The sequence below is a fragment of the Leucoraja erinacea genome, chromosome 11, assembly GCF_028641065.1.
Source record: "Leucoraja erinacea ecotype New England chromosome 11, Leri_hhj_1, whole genome shotgun sequence".
In the NCBI taxonomy this organism is placed as follows: domain Eukaryota; kingdom Metazoa; phylum Chordata; class Chondrichthyes; order Rajiformes; family Rajidae; genus Leucoraja; species Leucoraja erinaceus.
The window spans coordinates 55,753,821-55,779,521 of record NC_073387.1 but is presented as its reverse complement, the minus strand read 5'-3'; positions in this window follow the sequence as shown (position 1 = coordinate 55,779,521).

The following is a 25,701-nucleotide window of genomic DNA, read 5'->3' as shown; positions in this document are numbered from 1 at the left end:
TCCCACCACACCCTCACAACCTTCCCATCTCCATCCCCTTTCCACCTTCCGCAGAGAACACTCTCTCTGCGACTCTCTGGTTAACTCGTCCCTTCCCACCCAACCCACTCCCTTCCCCAGGTACCTTCCCTGGCAACCGCAGGAGATGCAACACCTGTTGCTTTACATTCTCCCTCACTTCCATCCAGGGACCCCAGCAATCCCACCAGGTGAGACCGAGGGTCACCTGCACTTCCTCTAACCTCATCTACTTCATCCAGTATTCCCAATGTGACCTCCAGTACATCAGCAGGAAAAGCATAGACTCGGCTATAGAACCGTACACCATGGAAACAGGCCCTTCAGCCCTTCAAGTTCATAGAAACATAGGAAATAGGTGCAGGAGTAGGCCATTCAGCCCTTCGAGCCTGCACCGCCATTCAATATGATCATGGCTGATCATCCAACTCAGTATCCTGTACCTGCCTTTTCTCCATACCCGCTGATCCCTTTAGCCACAAGGGCCACATCTAACTCCCTCTTAAATCCAGCCAATGAACTGTGGCCTCGACTACCCTCTGCAGCAGTGAGTTCCAGAGATTCACCACTCTCTGTGTAAATTTTTTTTTTCTCAACTCGGTCCTAAAAGATTTCCCCATTATCCTTAAACTGTGACCCCTTGTCCTCGACTTCCCCAACATCGGGAACAATCTTCCTGCATCTAGCCTGTCCAACCTCTTAAGAGTTTTATAAGTTTCTATAAGATCCCCCTCAATCTTCTAAATTCTAGCGAGTACAAGCCGAGTCTATCCAGTCTTTCTTCATATGAAAGTCCTGACATCCCAGGAATCAGTCTGGTGAGCCTTCTCCGTTTCTTAATCGTTGGGGCAGTCCAAGCCTCAACTACCTCCTCTAGCAGCTCATTCCATACACCCACCAGCCTTTGTGTGAAAAAGGTTACCCCTCAGATTCTATATTAAATCACTTCCCCTTCATCTTGAACCTGTGCCCTCTGATTCCCCCTACTTTGAGCAAGTCGAATATAACTTTGTAGACAAATACTACAGCATTGGCCTACATGTTAAACGTTCGTGTTATGTCCTGAAATTTATTTGTGCTGGCCAGTATTTCATCAGACAAGCCAAGAATCACAATGTTAAATCACTACCCCTTGGCAGTTGTCGTAGGAATCCATATAAACAAATGTACACACACAGATATATTTGCACACATTTATCACCGTGATGCATGCTTCTTACAAGTTAATTATCTCAGGAAAAAAACCTTATTTATGTTGGAGTGAGTTCTGGCTTTGTAGTCTAGAATCATGCCAAATTGGAACTTGGAACGATGGCTGCGCTCAAGAGAACAAACCTACTAGATACTTGATGATTAGTACATGGAGATCTCGTGCACAACCCAGCAAAGGTAACTGTACAGATCTCTGAAGACAGATCTTCATGGGACAGTGGCAGTGTGACACACATGCCTCTCACCCAGGCTTAGGGTAACCAACTGTCTCGTATTAGCCGGGACAGTTGGTTTAAGAATAAGGGGTAGGCCATTTAGAACAGAGACGAGGAAACACTTTTTCTCATAGAGAGTGGCGAGTCTGTGGAATTCTCTGCCTCAGAGGGCGGTGGAGGCCGGTTTTCTGGATGCTTTCAAGAGAGAGCTAGATAGGGTTCTTAAAAATAGCAGAGTCAGGGGATAAGGGGAGAAGGGAAGATTCTGAGAGTAGGGAAGATTCAAACAAGAGGACATGACATGAGAATTAAGGGACTGAAGTTTAGGGGTAACATGAGGGGGAACTTCTTTACTCAGAGAGTGGTGGCGGTGTGGAATGAGCTTCCAGTGAAGGTGGTGGAGGCAGGTTCATTTTTATCATTTAAAAATAAATTGGATAGTTATATGGATGGGAAGGGAATGGAGGGTTATGGTCTGAGCGCAGGCATATGGGACTAGGGGAGATTATGTGTTCGGCACGGACTAGAAGGGTCGGGATGGCCTGTTTCCGTGCTGTAATTGTTATATGGTTATATGGTTATAAGGCAGGAATGGGGCACTGATTGGGGATGATCAGCCATATTCACATTGAATGGCGGTGCAGGTCGAATGGCCTACTCCTGCACCTATAGTCTATTGACATCCCGTATATTGGGCTAAATTGGTTTGTCCCGTATGGGGCCGCCCTTGTCCCGTATTTGACCGCTACTACACGGGTCGAGGGGACTGTGGGGTCGGAGCGCCGCGTCCGGCCCCGCCTCACCCGTCCCGACGTAGTGCAGTGACCTTCGCTTACTGCTGACACCACCACCACCCCTCCTTCTCATGGCCGATCATCGGTTCACGAGTTGGACGTCGTGCGGCCGGGACCAAAACTCCTCAGCTGGCCCGCCGGCTGGGTTTTACGTGCTGTCCAGCACCCGGGGCCAACTCATCATTCACCCAGCCACGGCCCAGTCGGTCAACAAATTGCTTGTCGGGAATTGTTCCCATATTTTGACCTTTTGTCCCTTATTTGGGAGTGAGAAAGTTGTCAACTCTACCCAGGCTACACACTCACCCCCTGCCCCAGTCTGTTCCCTCTTCCAATCCACTTTGAGGGTGGCGCAGCTGGTAGTGCTGCTGCCTCGATTTACGAGGATGTTGCCAGGACTAGAGGGTGCGAGCTGTAGGGAGAGGTTGAGTCGGCTGGGTCTCTATTCGATGGAATGCAAGAGGTTGAGGGCTGATCTTATAGAGGTGTACAAAATCATGAGAGGAATAGATCGGGTAGACGCACAGAGTCTCTTGCCCAGAGCAGGGGAATCGAGGACATAGGGGAAAAGATTTAATAGGAATCTGAGGGGTGACTTTTACAAACAGAGGGTGGTGGGTGTATGGAACGGGAGAGGAGGTAGGAGGTGAGCAGAGGAGGTGTGCAGGACAATGCCTGGCAGCTAATAGGCTGATGCAGGTGAGCAAGGCTTTTGATTGTCTAACCATTTGCAAAAGGCCAGAGATGAAAAGGCGGACTGTGAGAGACAAGAGGATCGAAGATTTTAGTTTAGAGATACAGCGCGGAAACAGGCCCTTCGGCCCACCGGGTCCGCGCCGACCAGCGATCCCCGCACATTAACACTATCCTACACCCGCTAGGGGACAATTTTTACATTTACCAAGCAGATTAACCTACAAACCTGCACGTCTTTGGAGTGTGGGAGGAAACCGAAGATCTCGGAGACAACCCACGCAGGTCACGGGGAGAACGTACAAACTCCGCACAGACAGCACCCGTAGTCGGGATCGAACCCGGGTCTCCGGCGTTGCATTCGTTGTGAGGCAGCAACTCTACTGCTGAGCCACCGTGACCGCCCAGTTGTGAATTGTGAAGCTGGAGGCTGAAATGTCGCTGGAAGGGGAAACCTTTTCAATTGTCATTTGATAATACGATGAATTAATGGATGACGTAGGCAGGTGCCATTGTAACCAACAATGAATGATGCACTATAAAATACTGGGCGCCTGTTCCTCAATGTAACGAGCAAATAATATTCAGAATACTTGCTTAAGTGGAAACCACAGTCCCGATGTGCAACTGGGCGATAGATTTATACAGGAATTGGGGTATTTGTCCTTGCAGACACCGTAAATAGGCATAACATGGACAAGTTAAAGACAGACATCAAATTCCGCACTAACTCAGGCAGCATCTCTGGAGAAAAGGAATAGGTGACATTTTGGGTCGGGAAACTTTCTTCAAGTTGGAGAATTCAAACTTTGATTAGATTCCCCAAAGTCAGAGAAAAAGGGGGATGTTACCTAAAATTGGAGAGTTGAATGTTTCAATGTTTCTAAGTGGGTTATTGATTGGGGACGATCAGCCATGATCACATTGAATGGCGGTGCTGACTCGAAGGGCCGAATGGCCTCCTCCTGCACCTATTTTCTATGTATATGAGGTTATGGAGCGATGGCGATGGGGGTTAGGAGGGAGAGATAGATCAGCCATGATTGAATGGCGGTGTAAACTTGATGGGCCAAATGCCCGGATTCTGCTCCTATCACTTGTGAACTGATCCTAGAGTTGCAATTTTTAAGAAAGAACTGCAGATGCTGGAAAAATCGAAGGTAGACAAAAAAAATCGAAGGTAGATGACACTGAAGAAAGGTCTCGACCCGAAACGTCACCTATTCCTTCGCTCCACGGATGCTGCAGTAACCGCCGAGTTTCTCCAGCATTTTTGTCCACCCAGGGTTGCTATTGAATGCTGTTGTGACCTATTTATTTCTCTGCAGTGCACTCAGATGCAGTTTAATCCACAGATGGTTTGCGTAATTATGATGTTTTTTTAAATTTGGCAGCATTGTGCCTGAGATTACATCCAGTGCTGTCAACTACACAGAACGGACTGACAGATGTTGAGATGTTTTCAGTCGGCTATCGAAAGATTCCTGGAAGGAATGGACCACGTGATTGGCATTAACGGGACATTAATATTACACAAGGACACATCTCCCTGGGAATTCTGTGTTCTTTATTTTTCTCATTTTCCCCCTGCCCTCGTGTCTGGAATGTGATGGCGGAGAGTTCAGGGTCGTTTAGATTCCATCAGAGTTGAAGTAAACAAACCATCCAAGGACACGCTCGGATATGACGTCGGCCGATGATTCACTCAGCGCGGTGCTCGGAAAGACAGGACTATGATCCCACACGAGGCGAGCAGATGGACTGTTTCATTTCCCTTCATAAATGTCATGAAGATCGCTTTGGGAACATGGAAATCGGAGTGTTCTCAGGCAGATGGTGAAGGTTCGTCACTGATGATTGAGCAAATCGTTAAACGGGGAGCATCCACGGTTCACATTGGGAAGAGATCGCATAGTTCCACCCCTTCTGGAGACCACCCAGTGACAGATCATCAATCACCTGCTGACATGGACCGAGATGAGGAAAAACCTTTTCACCCAGAGAGTTGCGAATCTGTGGAATTCTCTGCCACAGTGGAGGCCAATTCACTGGATGTTTTCTTTTTGTTTTACATAACATTTTTATTAGAAGCAAACACACATTATGATAAAAACACTTCATGTATATCAGTCGTACATTATTAATATGGATGGATTCTGCTACTAGTTTTTGGCTAATAGATAGAGGAAGAAAGAAAGAGAAAAAAAACACAAATGTCAAGATTAAAAAACAGAATGGAATGATACATCATTGGTTTGTAAATTATAAAGTATAACTTTTCATCTAATCCCGAGTTCAAGCTTCAGTGAGGTTCCCATGCTGAACCGACCTACCCCTTCAAATAGTCAATGAATGGAGACCATATTCTAACAAAAAGTTCTTGTTTGTCCATTAAGACAAGTCTGATTCTTTCCAGGTGTAGGGTCTCCGACATTTCCACAATCCACATTTTAATTGTGGGGGTTATAGGGCCTTTCCAAAATGTTAGTATTCATTTTTTCCCAGTTATTATACTGTAGTTGAGAATGTATCTTTGGCTTGTTGTGCCTGTTAGACAATTCACTGGATGTTTACAAGAGAGATTTAAAGCCCTGTCCCACGGTACGAGTTCATTCCAAGAGCTCTCCCGAGTTTAAAAAAAAAAAATCAACCTCGTGGTAAGTACGGAGAATGAACGTAGCGGGTACGTCGGAGCTCGGGGACGTCTCTTAGCGTTAACGGTAGGTACTCGGGAAGACTCGCTAACGGCAGGCAAGCACAGGAAGACTCGTGAAGATTTCCACGAGAGCCCTGAGTACCGACGAGTGGCCATTACCGTAAATCTCCTAGTTCGAATCAGGGCAAACCCGGGAGAGCTCTTGGAATGAACTCGTACCGTGGGACAGGGGTTTTAGATTTAGCTTTTAGGGCTAATGGAATCAAGGGATATGGGGAGAAAGCAGGAATGGAGATACTGATTTAGGATGATCAGCCACGATCATATTGAATGGCGGTGCAGGCTCAAAGAGCCAAGTGGCCTTCTCCTGCTGCTATTTTCTATTTCTATGTTTTATGCGGCAGAGTCTCTTGCCCAAAGTAGGTGGGATTGAGAACCAGAGTGCTGAGGTTTAAGTTGAAGGGGGAACGATTTTATGGGAATCAGAGGGGTAACTTTTTCCACACAAAGGGTGGTGGGTGTGTGGTACGAGCTGTCGGAAGAGGTAGTTGAGGCAGGGACTATCACAATTAGGCAGGTACACGGATAGGACAGGTTTAGAGGGATATGGGCCTATTAGAGTCAGTCACTCTGGAAGATCGTGAGCGAGGTCACAAATGTGATTCTAAGCTGTGAATCAACTGGACTGAGTCAGTAATGTACAATGCACAAAGGGTGGTGGGTGTATGGAACGAGCTGCCAGAGAAGGTAGTTGAGGCTGGCTCTATTGCAGTATGCAAGACATTTCAAGTCAAGTCAAGTCAAGTTTATTTGTCACATACACATACGAGATGTGCAGTGAAATGAAAGTGGCAATGCTCGCGGAACAACAAAACAACCAAACAAATTATAAACACAATCATAACACACATATTATTTTACATAATAAATAATAGAAGGAAAAACGTTCTGTACAGTTAGTCCCTGGTGAGAAAGGCGTTTACAGTCCGAATTGCCTCTGGGAAGAAACTCCTTCTCAACCTCTCCGTTCTCACTGCGTGGCAACGGAGGCGTTTGCCTGACCGTAGCGGCTGGAACAGTCCGTTGCAGGGGTGGAAGAGGTCTCTCATGATTTTGTTTGCTCTGGAGTTGCACCTCCTGTTGTATAGTTCCTGCAGGGGGGTGAGTGAAGTTCCCATAGTGCGTTCGGCCGAACGCACTACTCTCTGCAGAGCCTTCTTGTCCTTGGCAGAGCAATTCCCGAACCAGATGGTAATGTTCCCGGACAAGATGCTTTCCACCGCCGCTGCGTAGAAGCACTGGAGGATCCTCGGAGACACTCTGAATTTCCTCAATTGCCTGAGGTGGTAAAGGCGCTGCCTTGCCTTACTCACCAGTGCTGAGGCGTGTGATGACCATGTCATATCCTCAGAGATGTGGACTCCCAGATATTTAAAACAGTTCACCCTATCCACAGGATCCCCATTTATACTCAATGGAGTGTACGTCCTCGGATGATGTGCCCTCCTAAAGTCCATGATCAGCTCCTTCGTTTTTTTGATGTTCAAGAGGAGGCTGTTCTCCTGGCACCAGAGTGCTAGATCAGCCACCTCCTCCCGGTAGGCCTTCTCATCATTGTCTGAGATCAGGCCCACCACCACAGTGTCATCAGCAAACTTAATTATTGAATTGGAGCTGAACCTAGCTACACAGTCATGTGTGTACAGGGAGTACAATAGGGGGCTGAGGACGCAACCCTGGGGCGATCCTGTGCTCAGGGTGAGGGACTTTGATGTATTCCCTCCCATCTTGACTACCTGGGGCCTGGTGGTGAGAAAGTCCAGGACCCAGGCACACAGGGAGGTGTTGAGCCCCAATTCCAGTAGCTTCCCGGCCAGTCTGGTGGGGACTATCGTGTTGAAGGCTGAACTGTAGTCTATGAACAGCATCCTCACGTAGCCCCCCTTCTGGCTGTCCAGATGGGAGAGAGCGGTGTGCAAGACCTGGGAGACCACATCGCATTTTTAGACAGGCATAGGATAGGTTTAGAGGGATATGGGCCAAACGCAGGCAGGTGGGACTAGTGTAGATGGGACACACTGGTCAGCGTGGACAAGTTGGGCCGAAGGGCCTGTTTCCACGTTGTGGGACTCCATGATTGCAATCAAGCCGCCCACTGTGTACAGATACAGGACAAGTAGCCCTTATTTCTGAGGCCTCTTCTCATTTTCTTCGTTTTAGTTTAGTCTAGTTTAGAGATAACATGGAAACAGGCCCTTCAGCCCACCGAGTCCGCACTGACTAGCGATCCATGCACATTAACACTACCCCGAACACACTAGGGACAATTTAACCATCATACCAAGCCAATTAACCTGCAAACTTGTACGACTTTTGAGTGTGGAAGGAAGCCCACACAGGTCATGGGAAGGTAGACACAAAATGCTGGAGTAACTCAGTGAGCGAGGCAGCATAGTTACCCATTCGAGACCCGAAACGTCACCCATTCCTTCTCTCCAGAGATGCTGCCTCACCTGCTGAGTTACTCCAGCATTTTGTGTCTACCTTCGATTTTACCAGTATCTGCAGTTCTATCTTACACAGGTCACGGGGAGAATGTGCATGCATACTCCGTACAGACAGCACCGTGTAGCCAGGATCAAACCCGGGTCTCCAGCGCTGTAAAGGCAGCGACTCTACCACTGCGCCACCGTGCCGAGCGTTTCTTTTTCCTAATTCCGGTTAAGGCCCTGTCCCACTTCCCCGAGTTGCTCACGAACTCCCCCAAGTTTTCCCCTTGATTCGGACTCGGAGAATTACAGTAATAGCCGTTCGTAGGTACTCAGGGCTATTTTTTTTTTTTAAACTTGTGGACATTTTCCAACATGTTGAAAAAATGTCCCGACTTACCCGATGCCCTGAGTTCCTACGGCTGGCATTACGAGCCGCTACGAAACGTCTACGGACACCTACGGGCTCTCTACCGACATTACAGTTTAAGAATAAGGAGTAAGCCATTTAGAACGGAGACGAGGAAACACTTTTTCCTCACAGAGAGTGGTGAGTCTGTGGAATTCTCTGCCTCAGAGGGCGGTGGAGGCAGGTTCTCTGGATGCTTTCAAGAGAGAGCTAGATAGGGCTCTTAAAAATTGCAGAGTCAGGGGATATGGGGAGAAGGCTGGTTGGGGATGATCAGCCATGATCACATTGAATGGCGGTGCTGGCTCGAAGGGCCGAATGGCCTACTCCTGCACCTATTGTCTATTGTTTATTACCCGACATTCCCCGAGTTCGAATCAAGGGGAAAACTCGGGAGAGTTTGTGAGTAACTCGGGAAAGTGGGACAGGGCCTTTATTAGGACCCGAAGGAAATTCTTGTTTATCAAGTCAAGTCAAGTCAAGTTTATTTGTCACATACACATACGAGATGTGCAGTGAAATGAAAGTGGCAATGCTCGCGGACTTTTGTGCAAAAGACAAACAACAAAACAACCAAACAAATTATAAACACAATCATAACACACATATTCTTTTACATAATAAATAATGGAAGGAAAAACGTTCTGTAGAGTTAGTCCCTGGTGAGATAGGCGTTTACAGTCCGAATTGCCTCTGGGAAGAAACTCCTTCTCAACCTCTCCGTTCTCACAGCATGGCAACGGAGGCGTTTGCCTGACCGTAGCAGCTGGAACAGTCCGTTGCAGGGGTGGAAGGGGTCTCCCATGATTTTATTTGCTCTGGAGTTGCACCTCCTGTTGTATAGTTCCTGCAGGGGGGGCGAGTGAAGTTCCCATAGTGCGTTCGGCCGAACGCACTACTCTCTGCAGAGCCTTCTTGTCCTTGGCAGAGCAATTCCCAAACCAGATGGTAATGTTCCTGGACAAGATGCTTTCCACCGCCGCTGCGTAGAAGCACTGGAGGATCCTTGGAAACTCTCTGAATTTCCTCAATTGCCTGAGGTGGTGAAGGCGCTACCTTGCCTTACTCACGAGTGCTGAGGCGTGTGATGCCCATGTCATATCCATGTGGACTCCCAGATATTTAAAACAGTTCACCCTATCCACAGGATCCCCATTTATCCTCAATGGAGTGTACGTCCTCGGATGATGTGCCCTCCTAAAGTCCATGATCAGCTCCTTCGTTTTTTTGATGTTCAAGAGGAGGCTGTTGTCCTGGCACCAGAGCGCTAGATCAGCCACCTCCTCCCGGTAGGCCTTCTCATCATTGTCTGAGATCAGGCCCACCACCACAGTGTCATCAGCAAACTTAATTATTGAATTTATGGAACCTCTTGTGGCAACAACTGGTTAATACAGCAATGTTGAGAAATGGGACGCATCCTTGTGTACTTGCCAAATCCTTCCCCAATACAAACCCCACAGCAACCAGGAGACTTGTGCAACCTGAAACCCGAACTTCAGCAGCCCTTTTCACATAACACACTTGCCACAATTTGCCAGTAATCTGTCTTGTATGTGAAATCCATCAGTAACATATTTATGCAGTAACAAAGACACACTTGTTAATATTTGCCCGGACTGGGCAGAATGGGGCCCAGAACACTGAAAAAATTCCACAGTGGCCATCCCACGTAATATTCCCTTTGCTAATCATTCCTCGGGCCTGGCAGGGTTATTTCTCCGAGGGAAGGATTAGGAGAATGCAGAAACCCTTCGCGCTAGTTCACGTTTGACGTTGGTGCAAGGGCTGTTTGTGGTTGGATGTGGAAGATGGTTGAAACTTGAAACAAAGGAAATATTTTATTTGACCCAATCGCAATAAAAACGACACACACTGTCTGCTTTAAATTTAAAAAAAAATACTGAGTAATAGGTTACATTTCATTTGTTAAAAGAAGTGTAAAATGTTGGAATAAGCAGCACGAGATTTTTTAAATACAAATAAATGTAAATCTCTCCCCCTCCCACTCCGTCTCCGACCTCTCTGTCCTGGGTCTCCTCCATGGCCAGAGCGAGCAACGCTGGAAATTGGAGGAACAGCACCTCATATTCCGCTTGGGGAGTCTGCATCCTGGGGGCATGAACATCGAATTCTCCCAATTTTGTTAGTCCTTGCTGTCTCCTCCCATCCCCCAGCCTTCGGGCTCCTCCTCCTTTTTCCTTTCTTGTCCCCCCCCCCCCCCCCCAGATCAGTCTGAAGACGGGTTTTGGCCCGAAACGTTGCCCATTTCCTTCGATCCATAGATGCTGCTGCACCCGCTGAGTTTCTCCAGCTTTTTTGTGTACCTTCGATTTTCCAGCATCTGCAGTTCCTTCTTAAACACTAAATGTAAATCTCGTTTTGCAATTAATTTAAAGTTCCACCTTCATGAAATGCCCACTATCTAAACAATAGACAATAGGTGCAGGAGTAGGCCATTCGGCTCTTTGAGCCTGCACCGCCAGTCAATATGATCATGGCTGTTCATCCAACTCAGTATCCTGTACCTGCCTTCTCTCCATACCCCCTGATCCCTTTAGCCACATCTAACTCCCTCTTAAATATAGTCAATGAACCGGCCTCAACTACCTCAATGGCAGAGAGTTCCAGAGATTCGCCACTCTCTGTGTGAAAAATGTTTCTCTCATCTCGGTTTTAAAGGATTTCCCCCTTATCCTTAAACTGTGACCCCTTGTCCTGGACTTCCCCAACATCGGGAATAATCTTCCTGCATCTAGCCTGTCCCACCCCTTAAGAATTTTGTAAGTTTCTATAAGATCCCTCCCTCAATCTTCTAAATTCTAGCGAGTACAAGCCGAGTCATCAAATTGGCTGTTGATTTTGCGTAGCATTGTTTTTTGCTTTTTGTCGTTTTGTTTGGTGTTCACAAAGCCAGAGTCTCACACTGAGTAATGGAAACCTTCCTCTCTGCTGTCAGCTCTTGGAGTTGAGTATTCCCACGTCGGTCTTGGCAAGGGATAATTACATAGTAATGTTACTTCGACTCTGCCCAGCTGCACGTGTGTGTTCTTCATTTTCAATCCTCCTACTCTGGGCAAGAGACGCTGTGCATCCACCCGATCTATTCCTCTCACAATTTTGTACACATCTTTTCCCCTTCACCTTAAAACTAGGTCCTCTGGGCTTGTATACTCTGGAATTTAGAAGGATGAGGGGATCTTATTGAAATATATAAGGTTATTAAGGGTTTGGACATGCTCGAGGCAGGAAACATGTTCCCGCTGTTAGGGAAGTCTAGAACCAGGGGCCACACTTTAAGAATAAGGGGTAGGCCATTTAAAACGGAGACGAGGAAACACTTTTTCCCTCACAGAGAGTGGTGAGTCAATGGAATTCTCCGCCTCAGGGGGCGGTGGAGGCCGGTTCTCTGGATACTTTCAAGAGAGAGCTAGATTGGGCTCTTAAAGATATCGGAGTCAGTGGATATGGGCCATACGAGCATCTCTCATAGCTGGCTACCTGGTAAATCCAACAAGTTGGGTTCAAGTACTTCCTGCTGCAGGATAGGTCACCGGGAACATTGGTGTGAACAGGTTATCTGGGTCATTACCCAAATGTAAAGCCATTGCACCAACCCAATGCAAGAGGTTAATTGCCACATGTTAATGGAACAATTAAGTTATTACATGCAACAGCAGAACAGGCCCGTAAACACAATACATTGTGTAGGAAGGAACTGCATGTGCTGGTTTACACCGAAGATAGACACAAAATGCTGGAGTAACTCAGTGGGACAGGCAGCATCTCTGAATGGGTGACGTTTCGGGTCGTCTGAAGAAGGGTCATAAGGTCATGGGATAGGAGCAGAATTAGGCCATTCGACCCATCAAGTCTACTCTGCCATTCAATCGTGGCAGATCTAACTCTCCCTCCTAACCCCATTCTCCTGCCTTCTCCCCATAAACCCCCCCGACACCCGTACTAATGAAGAATCTATCTATCTATCAATCTCTGCCTTAAAAATATCCACTGACTTGGCCTCCACAGCTTTCTATCACCTAAGAGAGGTGAAAAAGGTCTGCGTTTCAAGTCGAGATCCTTCTTCAGACTGAGATTCAGGGGAGTGGGAGACATAAAGATATGGAAGGGTAAGGTGTGAAAACACAGATCAAAGGGGCCGATGATCAAGAAAATGTAGACTCGTTCATTATTAGCTGAGAGGAAGGTGACAGCGAGGCATACAATTGGTAACATAACCAGGAGGACAATGAAACTAGTTGGAGAACTAGGATATATAGTTCGATTTAAAAATTCGATAAGTTAACTGTAACGCTGATATAAATACAAAGGTCCGTAGTGTAACCAAAGACACAGTCCATTGAAAATCGTAGCTGCTGAGGTTAGTGTTGTGCAGTGTTCAAGAGCTTGATGGTGTTGTGGTTTACCAGACTAAAATTAAAGATAAGGTGACAGACACGGAGAATTCTTCAAGAAGATGAGAAGCCTTTAATTTGCACAAATCTGGGCCTGGAACATTCAGAGAAAGTACAGCTCGGCCACTCTCCAAATGTTCTCGGATCCATAATTTCAAGCAGCATTTTATTATAATTTCAGTTCTTATCTTTGGTTGCTTAGCATGCATGTTTTTACTAACTTTAACCTCTCACTGTCCTTGCCCTTTATCTCCAATCTCCGAGTTACCATGATGTTCTAACTGAAGCAAAATAAACTAGGCAATAACATGTTTTTGGGCCTTGACTTCTGATCACATAAAAATAGCTGACATCTGCGAGCTTTACTAAATGTTTTTAAACATATTGGTAACATTAAGAAGTAACGCGTTTCTTTTATATAGAATGTATATAGCTTCTATAATGGTTGCTGGGAAGAAGCTGTTCTTGAACCTGGAGGTCACGGCTTTCAGCTCCAGCACCATTTTCCCACCCGATGAAAGTGGCGAGTGTCCGTAATGCCCTGATCCACCACCATGGTGATACTCTCTTAATTCATTTGCTTCCAACGTGGGTGCTGGAAATCGGGCATGTTGCCGAGAACAAATGAGGACCCAGCATGGGGGGGACCACCGTGAGGGGGGGGGGGGAGACGAAGAAGAAGAGAACCGAGGACCCAGTGTAGAATACTTTGTAACATTGTCTGCGCCCTTTATGTGGCAACTCTTCGCATACCTTGGGTACGCAAAGCAAAGAATATCACTGTGGCTAAACTGCCCATTTAATTGAGAAAACACACAAAATTCTGGATGAATTCAGTGGGTCAGGCAGCATCGTTGGAGGGAATGGACAGGCGACGTTTTGGGTCGGGACCCTTCTTCAAACTGATTGCAGTAGGGATAGGAGAAAGCATAAGAGGAGAGGATAAGAGGCAGGAAACAAGGTCCCAATGTTGGGGGAGTCCAGAACCAGGGGCCACACACAGTTTAAGAATAAGGGGTCAGCCGTTTAGAATGGAGACGAGGAAAAACCTTTTCACACAGAGAGTTGTGAGTCTGTGGAATTCTCTGCCTCAGAGGGCTGTGGAGGCAGGTTCTCTGGATACTTTCAAGAGAGAGCTAGATAAAGATTCAAGAGAGGGCTGTTAAAGATAGTGGAGTCAGGGGAGAAGGCAGGAACGGGGTACTGATTGTGGATGATCAGTCATGATCACATTGAATGGCGGCGCTGACTCGAGGGGCCGAATGGCCTACTCCTGCATCACTTGTCTATTGAGAGGTAGGGATGGGAGGAAGCCAATTGAGTGATAGGTGGATACGAGTGAAGGGGGGAGACGACTACACAATAAAATGGTCGCCTGGTCCACGTTTGGTCTCACCGATGCAATGGAGGCCACATGGGGAGTAGCTCAAATACAATGGACGAGGTTGGAGGAGGTGCCTGTTCATCTCTGACTCACCTGGAAGGTCTGTGTGCTCCATGGATGGAGGTGTGGGAGGAGGTGTAGGGACAGGTGTTGCATCTCCTGTGGTTGCTGGGGAATGTACCTGGGGAGGGGGCGGGCAGGGTGGCAATGGATGGGTGCACCTCCTCAAGTTGTACCCATTGAATTGGGCTGGTTGAGAGTGGGCTGCAGTGACAGTGGACAGGCAATCTCTTTAGACTCAAAGTGAAGGATCTTTGATTAATGTGATATTATGTGAAGAAACGTCAGGGTTTTTGTGAACGGAGATGCAAACAAGAAAAGATGACGTCAATGATATTACCTCAACCATTCTTCTTGGCATTGGCTGCATGAGCTGAACTGGTCCAATAAGTCTCAATGCCAAATTGACAAAGACGTGTACAATGCAACATGCCAACATTGGGATGGAGAAGTGGCTTTTAGTTTAGAGTCACATCATTCACCCGTTCACGCTAGTTCTGTGGCCCCCCACTTTCTCACCCACTCCCAACACACAGGGGGACAATGTTACAGTCGGCCAATTGACCTACAAACCCGCACGTCTTTGGAATGTGGGAGGAAACCAGAGCACCCGGAGAAAACCCACGTGGTCACAGGGAGAACGTGCAAACTCTAGAAGCCTAGGGAACATGGAGATGATGTTTCCACTCGTGGGAGAGTCTAGGATTCAGCTACGGAATAAAAAGATATACCCTTAAAATGGAGATGAGGAATTTCTTTCGCCATTGGTGGTGAATTAGTTGAATTCATTGCCACAGACGGCTGTGGAGGCCAAGTCAATGGATATTTTTTTTTAAAGCGGAGGTTGATAGGTTCTTGATCAGTAAGGGTTTCAAAGGCCATAGAGGTACGCAGGATGAAATTTGCAGGACATGTACTCAGAATGTCACCAGAACGTGCACCCAGGATGACATGGCAATGACGGAAGAAGGAAAAGAGGCCGACCAAAACTCACATGGAGGCGAGCATTCCAGAAGGATTTGGAAGCCCGGGATGCAAGCCTATCGAAGGTGGAAGACGTCGCACATGACCAAACAGAATGGCGAAAACTTGCTGCCCAATGCATTCAGTGTGGGAGGATCCGAGTCTAAACCCCCCGTCCCACTGTACGAGGTAATTCAAGAGTTCTCCCCAGTTTTCCCCCCCCCCGATTCGAACTCGGAGAATGTCCATAGCGGGTCCGTAGGAGTTCGTGGATGTCCCGTAGCGGCCCGTACGAGTAACGGCAGGTACTCGGGACATCCGGTAAACTCGTGACGTTTTTTCAACACTGCGAAAAATGTCCACGAGTAAAAATAAAAAAAAAATTGTGATGAAGAAAATAGTTTTTTTTTACTTGTACGAGCCGCTACAAGACATCTGTGAACTCCTACGGACCCGCTACGGACATTCTCCGTGGTCGAATCGGGAAAACTCGGGAGAACTCTTGACTTATCTCGTACAGTGGGACAGGCCCTTAAGTCAAAGGTTACAGAGAAGGCAGGAGAAATGGGTTGAGAGGGCAAAGTAGATCAGCCATGATCAAATGGCAGAGAAGACGCGATGGGCCGAATGGCCTAATTATGGTTCTATGTCTTAAGATCTCCACACTGATAGCACCCAAGGTCAGGATCAATACTGGATCCCTGGCGCTGTGAGGCAGAGGTTCTCCCAGCTGCCAATTTTCCAGGGACATTTTTCAGTGTCATTTCTCAAACTGTTCCATGTTGCCGAGCAGATTGATGAAGAACCACTTTGAGAATTGCATCAAAAATAGACCACCACCCAAATGCTGCAGAAAACTCTCTACGATCTTGTCACATAGAAACATAGAAAATAGGTGCAGGAGTAGGCCATTCGGCCCTTCGAGCCTGCACCGCCATTCAATATGATCATGGCTGATCATCCAACTCAGTATCCCATCCCTGCCTTCTCTCCATACCCTCGATCCCTTTAGCCACAAGGGCCACATCTAACTCCCTCTTAAATATAGCCAATGAACTGTGGCCTCAATTACCTTCTGCGGCAGAGAATTCCACAGATTCACCACTCTCTGTGTAAAAAATGATTTTCTCATCTCAGTCCTAAAAGATTTCCCCCTTATCCTTAAACTGTGACCCCTAGTTCTGGACTTCCCCAACATCGGGAACAATCTTCCTGCATCTAGCCTGTCCAACCCCTTAAGAATTTTGTATAATGTTCTATAATCTTCTAAATTCTAGCGTGTACAAGCCAAGTCTATCCAGTTCTAGCTTCTACAAGCCGAGTCACTGCCTCGAGTGATTTAATTTGCTGCCTGGGCCATCCTTGGATGGTTTTCTGGAGAGGAATGGGTGACGTTTCAGGTCGAGACCCTTCTTCAGACTGGTTAGGGATATGGGAAACGAGAGATATAGAGAGTGATGTAGAGAGATAAAGAACAATGAATGAAAGATATGCAAAAAAGTAACGATGATGAAGGAACCAGGCCAGCGATAGCCGTTTGTTGGGTGAAAACGACATCTTGTTCAGTGGGTCTGAAGAAGGGTCTCGACCCGAAACATCACCAATTCCTTCGCTCCATAGATGCTGCCTCACCCGCTGAGTTTCTCCAGCATTTTTGTCTACCTTCGATTTTTCCAGCATCCGCAGTTCCTTCTCGAACATCTTGTTCATCACAGCATTCATCACTTGACTTGTTTAGTTTAGAGATACAGCGCCGAAACAGGCCCTTCGGCCCACTGAGTCCACACCGCCCAGCGATCCCCGCACACCAACACTACCTTACACACACTAGGGACAATTTTACTGAAACCAATTAAACTACAAACCTGCACGTCTTTGGAGTGTGGGAGGAGACCAAAGATCCCGGAGAAAACCCACGCAGATCACGGGGAGAAGGTACAAGCTCCATACAGACTGCACCCGTAGACGGGATCGAACCCGGGTCTCTGGCGCTGTGAGGCAGCAACTCTACCGCTGCGCCACCCTGCCGCCCGGTAAACTGTTCTGGAGCCGCAAGGAACTGCAAGTGCTGGAAGCTTCAGCAAACACAAAGTGCTGGAGGATCTCAATGAGTCAGGCAGCATCTGTGGAAGGAAGTGCGCAGGTGACATTTCGGGCTGGGAGCCCCCCGCAGACTGATGAGGAAGCACTGATGACAGATACTGCCTGGCCCATTGAGTTCCGAGTCACCTCCAGCACTTTGTCTGTTGTTTATCTAAACTCTCTTGCCACTGATAAGTTAACGCGTAAAAATAACCGCGACGATAATATTTTAGTAGTGTCAGTACACTGCCTCACAGCGCCAGAGACTGGGTTTGATCCCGACCTGGGGTGCTGTCTGTAAGGAGTTTGCATGTTCTACCTGTTTGACTGCGTGGGTTTCCTCTGGGTGCTCCGGTTTCCTCCCACATCCCAAAGACGTGCGGGCTTGTAGGTTAATTGGCGCACCGTAAATTGCCCCCTGGTGCGTCGGGAGAGGAATAGCACTGAACTGGTGTGAACGGGTTGATCGCTGGTCGGGGTGGACTCGATGGGCCGAAGGGCCCCCCGTTTCCATGGTGCGTCTCCAAACTAAACTAAACATGGAGCTTTATTCTTTAAACACACTTGACAGGAGCTTGGATGAGCTCAAGTCTGAAGTAAATTTATTGGAACCTGTGACGCATGTAATGCTGAATAGTACATCGGTTGATAGCAGAGTACGACACAGTGAATGTCTGACAGCACCCAGTGGCCAGGAAGATGCACGGGTCTATGGTGCTGTAAGGCAGCAACTCGACTGCTGTGCCATCATGCCACCGACTGCGATGTTTTGGTCTGGATCCTTCTTAGAAACATAGAAACATAGAAATTAGGTGCAGGAGTAGGCCATTCGGCCCTTCGAGCCTGCACCATTCGCCATTCAATATGATCATGGCTGATCATCCAACTCAGTATCCCGTACCTGCCTTCTCTCCATACCCCCTGATCCCTTTAGCCACAAGGGCCACATCTAACTCCCTCTTAAATATAGCCAATGAACTGTGGCCTCAACTACCCTCTGTGGCAGAGAGTTCCAGAGATTCACCACTCTCTGTGTGAAAAAAGTTCTTCTCATCTCGGTTTTAAAGGATTTCCCCCTTATCCTTAAGCTGTGACCCCTTGTCCTGGACTTCCCCAACATCGGGAACAATCTTCCTGCATCTAGCCTGTCCAACCCCTTAAGAATTTTGTAAGTTTCTATAAGATCCACTCTCAATCTTCTAAATTCTAGAGAGTATAAACTAAGTCTTCAGAGGGCTTGTGTGTGGGGGGGGGGGGGGGGGGGGGGGGGGGGGAAATACAAGACTAAGCCCTCTCGAAGGGGGTGGGGAATATAGAAACATAGAAAATAGGTGCAGGAGGAGGCCATTCGGCCCTTCGTGCCAGCACCGTGCCTGCCTCCTCCCCATATCCCTCGATTCCACTAGCCCCTAGAGCTCTATCCAAACCCTCTCTTAAATCCATCCAGTGATTTGGCCTCCACTGCCCTCGGTGGCAGGGGAATTCCACAAATTCACAACTCTCCGGGTGAAAAACAGGAGAGAGTTTTCCTACCGATGGCAGGGCAGTGATTGCTCAGTAAAATAACCAAAAAGACAAAGTGTAACGAGACATCCATCAAATTCAGGGGAAACCGAAGATCTCGGAGAAAACCCACGCAGGTCACGAGGGAGAACGTACAAACTCCGTACAGGCAGCATCCGTAGTCGGGATCGAAACTGCATTCGCTGTAAGGCAGCAACTCTACCGCTGTGCCACCGTGACTGCCCTTGCATGTGTATATACATGTGTACACACACACACAACAAGCATTTTAGCTCTCGTTTAAATAGATTGTCCACTGCGTACTATGTTTGCATGTTCTGTTGTGCTGCTGTAAGTAAGAATGCCATTGTTCTATCTGGGACATATGCCAATCAAACACTCTTGACTTCCAAATGGCCTTTAAAAGGTGGTAAGTGTACATACCCCTTGCTTCCTCTGCCTGCTCATCCCACATAGCCGACACGTTCTGTGTGAAATGTTTCCCCTCGTATCCCATTTAAATTTCCCCCTGAAGGGTCTCGACCCGAAACGTCACCTATTCCTTCGCTCCATAGGTGCTGCCTCACCCGCTGAGTTTCTCCAGAATTTTTGTCTACCAAATGAATCGTTATGGTTTGTGCCTCTCTTGAGTTTGTACACCTCCACAAGGTTGGCCAAGGGAATTCACTGCCACGGACGGCTGTGGAGGCCACGCCATTGAGTATTTTTAAAGCGGAGATTGATACTTCAGAACTGCAGATGCTGGTAAAATGGAAGGTAGACACAAAATGCTGGAGAATCTCAGCGGGTGAGGCAGCATCTATGGAGCAGCATTTCTCCATGCTGAGGCTCTCCAGCGTTTTGATACTGTAGGTCCTTGATTAGTAAGAGCATCAAAGGTTACGGGGAGAAGGCAGGAGAATGGAGCTGAGAGGGGAAAGTAGATCAGCCATGATCAAATGGCAGAGCAGATCCGATGGGTCGAATGGCCCAAATCTGCTCCTATTTCTCATATCAATTAAAAAGTTATATTTGTCAACAGCCTTTCCAACAGTCCACACATATCGGCTCTTGTCAAATCCCCATTTACCCCCCGTTCCCGACAACTTCCCCCTAAATATAAACTGCACCCGTCTCCAGTACCATCACACCTTCTCTGTCATGTCATAAGGAATAGGAGTAGAATTAGGCCATTCAGCCCATCAAGTCTACCCCGCCATTCAATCATGGCTGATCTACCTCTCCCTCCCAACCCCATTCTCCTGCCTTCTCCCCATAACACCCGACACCCGCACTAATCAACCCTGTAACCGTTAGTTTCATAGTTCAGTACGATCATGTAGAATAGAAACAGGTCCTTCGGCCCACTGAGTTCACGCCGGCCAGCGATCACCCGTTCACACTAGTTCTATGTTATCCCACTGTCTAATCCACTCCCGACTAGACAATAGACACAGTAGTAGACCTTTCGGCCCTTCGAGCAATTTACAGAAGCCAATTAACCTACAAACCCGCCTTTGGGATGTGGGAGGAAACCAGAGCTCCCAGAGAAAAACCCACCTGGTCACAAGAAGAACGTGCAAACTCCACACAGATAGGGTCCAAAGTCAGGATCGAACCGGGGAACTCTGGCGCTGAGAGGCAGCAGCTCTACCAGCTGCGCCACCCTAAAGTGGTGAGGAGAAATGCATTGTGTAACGGCTCAGGAGCTGGGCAGTGAATCCCACCACACGCTGGGTGTTACGAAAGACTTTTCTTCCAAGGGGAGCCAGAGCTTCAGTCCGAGACAGGCCGGGAATGGGAATGGGAATTGAAATGGTTAGCAACCAGGAGATCGCACAGACCTGGGCGGACCCACTTCAGGATGTCAGTTGCGGTTAGGGTTGCCAAGGGTCCTGTACATTGAGCTAAATTGACTAAATCCTTAGTCAATCTGAAAGGGGCCCCAACCCAAAAGGCCACCTGTGCATCTTTTCCCAGAGGTGCTGCCTGACCTGTCGAGTTACTCCAGCACTTGGTGTGTCTTTCCTTGGTAGACCAACACCTGCAGTTCCTTCTTTCTTCAATCATTCAAACATTAACAGTGCATGCATGCGTTAGGAATGTGTGCGTTGTTTGTTTGCCAACGTGCTCCCGCAGAAACAGATGGATTTATATCCTGGTAAGCAGCCTCAAGTGTCGAATGCTCTTTGTGTTTGGCAACGGCAGGCCCTTACGTAGACATGGTGTCGAGACGCACGAGTAATAAATCTACGTGGCCAGAATACAAACATAAAGGAGACATGCAGTCCAAGTGCTATATACACGAGGGCGGTGGGTGCCTGGAACACGCTGCCAGGCTCGGTGGTGGTGGTGGAGGCAGATTCAATAGAGGCATTTAAGAGGCTTTTACACAGGCACATGAATATGCAGGGAATGGAGGGATATGGATCACGTGCAGGCAGTGATTAATTTAACATGAATGAATGAATAAGTTTATTGGCCAAGTATATTCACATACAAGGAATTTGCCTTGATGCTTCGCCCGCAAGTGACAACATGACATACAGCGACACATAAAACATTAATAATAAAACATTATCGATTAAACATGCGAATGAAATTAAATACTGGAGCAAAAGGAGGCTACAGACTTTTGGTTATTTAGTAGAGCTACTGCTCGTGGGAAAAAAAAAGCTGTTTTTTATGTCTGGCGGTGGCGGCTTTGACAGTCCGGAGTCGCCTTCCAGTGGGAAGTGATTCAAAGAGTTTGTGGCCAGGGTGAGAGGGGTCAGAGATGGTCTTGCCCGCTCGCTTCCTGGCCCTTACAGTGTACAGTGTACAATGGACAGGGGGGGGGGCTATTCCTGTGCAGAATACCATTCTACGTACTCTGATGTTTTAGAGGTGAAATGTACACCATAAAAGATCACATCACGAGAAACACCACCTATCTCTGGTCAATAGTATTTCAAAGCTGAATAAAACAAAGAACCAAACTAGCAGCTCAAATGATGGACTAAATTATGATTCAAGTACGGTCTGAAGTATTAGGGTGGAGATATGGGATCAGATCCCATTCTGGCAGATGGGAGGTTATTAAATAAAATAGGAATTTAAGAACAGATTTGAATTCTTTTCCCTTGAAAGTTGAAGGATGACGTGATAGAAATATATAAAATTACCAGGCACGAAGACGGTACAGTCAGAACCTTTTTTTAAGCTTGGTTTAGAGATATAATGCAGAATCAGGCCCTTCGGCCCACCAAGTCCATGCTGACCAGCACACTAACACTATCCTATACACACACACACACTAGGGACAATTTCCAATTTTACCAAAGCCAATTAACCTACCGTCTTTGGAGCTTGGGAGGAAACCGGAGCACCCGGAGAAAACCCACGCAGTTCACGGGGAGAGAACGTACAAACTCCGTACAGACAGCACCCGTAGTCAGGATCGAACCCAGATCTCTGGCGCTGTGAGGCAGCAACTCTACCGCTGCACCACACAAGAATGATTTGATAAACAATATTGCCTGTCCACTGTCTTGAGATATTCAAAGACCTTTGACATTGCAGGAAAAAATTAATAAAATCACATTAAAATGCTGGCAAATAGTTCAGAATACTTAGAGAAATAGCTTACCTTTTCAAATCGCTGCAAGGGAGCCCATCTCGTTCCAGACATACGTGCGGAAAATGACCCATCTTTTGTTTTTCTCTCCAGAGATGCTGCACTTTGTGTCTATCCCTGATGTAACCCAGCATCTGCAGTTCTTGGTTTCTGTGTATATGTGGGGTGATCCCTCGGGAGCAGCTGAACAGTGTGATTGCCTCAGGGTGACCAGCTGACAGGTAGCTCAAACAGCTAGTTAACTAATGGCACAACAGCTGAACCAGTTTAGTGTTTAATAGATCATCAACAACAGAACAGCAACCGTTCACCATTCTACTCCTGTGGGCTTGTGTGTTTTATAATTATATATTTTTGCGCTAATGACCTGTTTCTTTTCAAATTTATATGTATCATTTATGTATAATTGATGTTCACATTATCAAAGTGTTTAAGAAGGAACTGCGGATGCTGGAAAATCGAAGGTAGACAAAAATGCTGGAGAAACTCAGCGGGTGCAGCAGCATCTATGGAGTGAAGGAGATAGACAACGTTTCGGGACATAGGGGCTTTGACTTTGACATCGGGGGGGGGAGAGTGCAGTGGAGAGATAAGTTTTTTTGGCCTTCCATCACGGCGATGTGATGGATGTTTATGTAAATTATGTTGTGTCTTGGGTCTATTTGTTTGTAATGTATGGCTGCAGAAACGGCATTTTGTTTGCACCTCAAGGGGTCCAAATGACAAATAAATTGTATCTTGTATCTTGTATCTTGTATCTTGTATCTTGTATTCACAATCAAAGCAAATCCTATTCCTTGTATGCAAGGTGCTACAAAATGGCCGCCGGCTAACAACCCAAACATTCACCAATGCCATGAAGTTAATGAAATGAGTTAAACATCATCTGCTATAAATATTCTCTAATATAGCACTCCAAGCATACAGTGAACTCAAGAGCGGAGCTCACTATCAAAACACGAGGGGACGGGTGACACAATTTTTTGGCGGCCGCGCGCGCGCATGGGCACACTCACACTCACACTCACACACATACGCGCGCGCGAGGCTTCGGAGGCTCAATTCAGCGCTAAATGCAACTCAACTCAGATTCAGATTCAGATTCAGATTCTCGCCAGGTTAACTACAGCCCTGTCTGGACTGACGGGATACCAGCGCTGCTTCTCCGCACTGGCCATATTTGCCGCAAGTCCAGGCAGGTTAACCTGGCGGGGTTGTCCCCCACCTCACAAAACATGGGAGGGATGCGTCCCCCTCTGCCCCCCCCCCCCCCCCCCACCCCGGGATTTTCCGCTCCTGAGTGAACTATATTAACTTACAGTCATTCCTTTCTGAAGCGTAGCAAGCTAGGATTGTGATGGATTGCTTCTGCTGCTGAACCTGACACAAAAAAACAGACAGGAGACTACTTCCTGCCTCCTACTTCCTGTCAACAGTTGATTGTGGCTGCTGGAGGAGTTGTGGGGGAGAATGTTGGTGGGAATGGGGATCGTGGTGGGGGCCGGGTGTGCTGGTAGCGACGAGGGGCCATTGAGTTACCACCTCAGTGTTGAGGACTCGTGATTTGCGTTCATCCCTCTGCCATGAAAGTGAACCAGCAGTTAATTTGGTGGGTTAACTTATAGGCTATCCTATGATGAGCGTTTGTCGGCACTGGGCCTGTACTCACTGGAGTTTAGAAGATTGAGGGGGGCACCTCATTGAAATGTACAAAATAGCGAAAGGCTTGGATAGAGTGGATGTGGAGAGGATTTTTCCACTAGAAGTATAGAAACATAGAAAATAGGTGCAGGAGTAGGCCATTCGGCCCTTCGAGCCAGCATCACCATTCAATATGATCATGGCTGATCATCCAAAATGAGTACCCTGTTCCTGCTTTCTTCCCATATCCCTTGATTCTGTTAGGTCTCAGAGCTTTATCTAACTCTCTCGTGAATATATCCAGCGAATTGGCCTCCACTGCCTTCTGTAACAGAGAATTCCAAACATTCACAATTCTCTGGGTGAAAATACATAGATACATAGAAAATAGGGGCAGGAGTAGGCCATTCGGCCCTTCATGCCATTCAATGTGATCATGACTGATCATCCACAATCAGTACCCAGTTCCTGCCTTCTCCCCATATACCTTGATTCCACTAGCCCTAAGACCTCCATCAAACTCTCTTTTGAATGTATCAAGTGAATCGGCCTCCACTGCCTTCCGAGGCAGATAATTCCACAAATTCACAACTCTCTGGGTGAAAACGTTTTTCCTCATCTCAGTTTCTGGGAGAGTCTAGGACTAGAGGTCGTAGCCTCAGAATTAAAGGACGTTCTTTTAGGACGGAGATGAGGGGGGAAGTCTTTAGTCAGAGGGTGGTGAATCTGTGGAATTCTTGGCCACAGAAGGCCAACTCAATGGATATTTGTAAGGCAGATAGATAGATTCTCGATTAGTACGGGTGTCAGAAGTTATGGGGAGAAGGCAGGAGAATGTGGTTGGGAGGGAGAGATAGATCAGCCAGTTTTGGTCTCCAAATCTGAGGAAAGACATTCTTGCCATAGAGGGAGTACAGAGAAGGCTCACCAAACTGATTCCTGGGATGTCAGGACTTTCATATGAAGAAAGACTGGATAGACTCGGCTTGTACTCGCTAGAATTTAGAAGATTGAGGGGGGATCTTATAGAAACTTACCAAATTCTTAAGGGTTAGACAGGCTAGATGCAGGAAGATTATTCCCGATGTTGGGGAAGTCCAGAACAAGGGGTCACAGTTTAAGGATAAGGGGGAAATCTTTTAGGACCGAGATGAGAAAAACCTTTTTCACACAGAGAGTGGTGAATCTCTGGAATTCTCTGCCACAGAAGGTAGTTGAAGCCAGTTCATTGGCTATATTTAAGAGGAAGTTAGATGTGGCCTTTGTGGCTAAAGGGATCAGGGGGTATGGAGAGAAGGCAGGACCAGGAGTTACATAGAAACATAGAAATTAGGTGCAGGAGTAGGCCATTCGGCCCTTCGAGCCTGCACCGCCATTCAATATGATCATGGCTGATCATCCAACTCAGTATCCCGTACCTGCCTTATCATCGGGAGCAATCTTCCTGCATCTAGCCTGTCCAACCCCTTAAGAATTTTGTAAGAGTTGCTCCTGCATCCATTTTCTATGTTTCTATTGAATGGCAGTCAACTTGATGGGCTGAATGGCCTA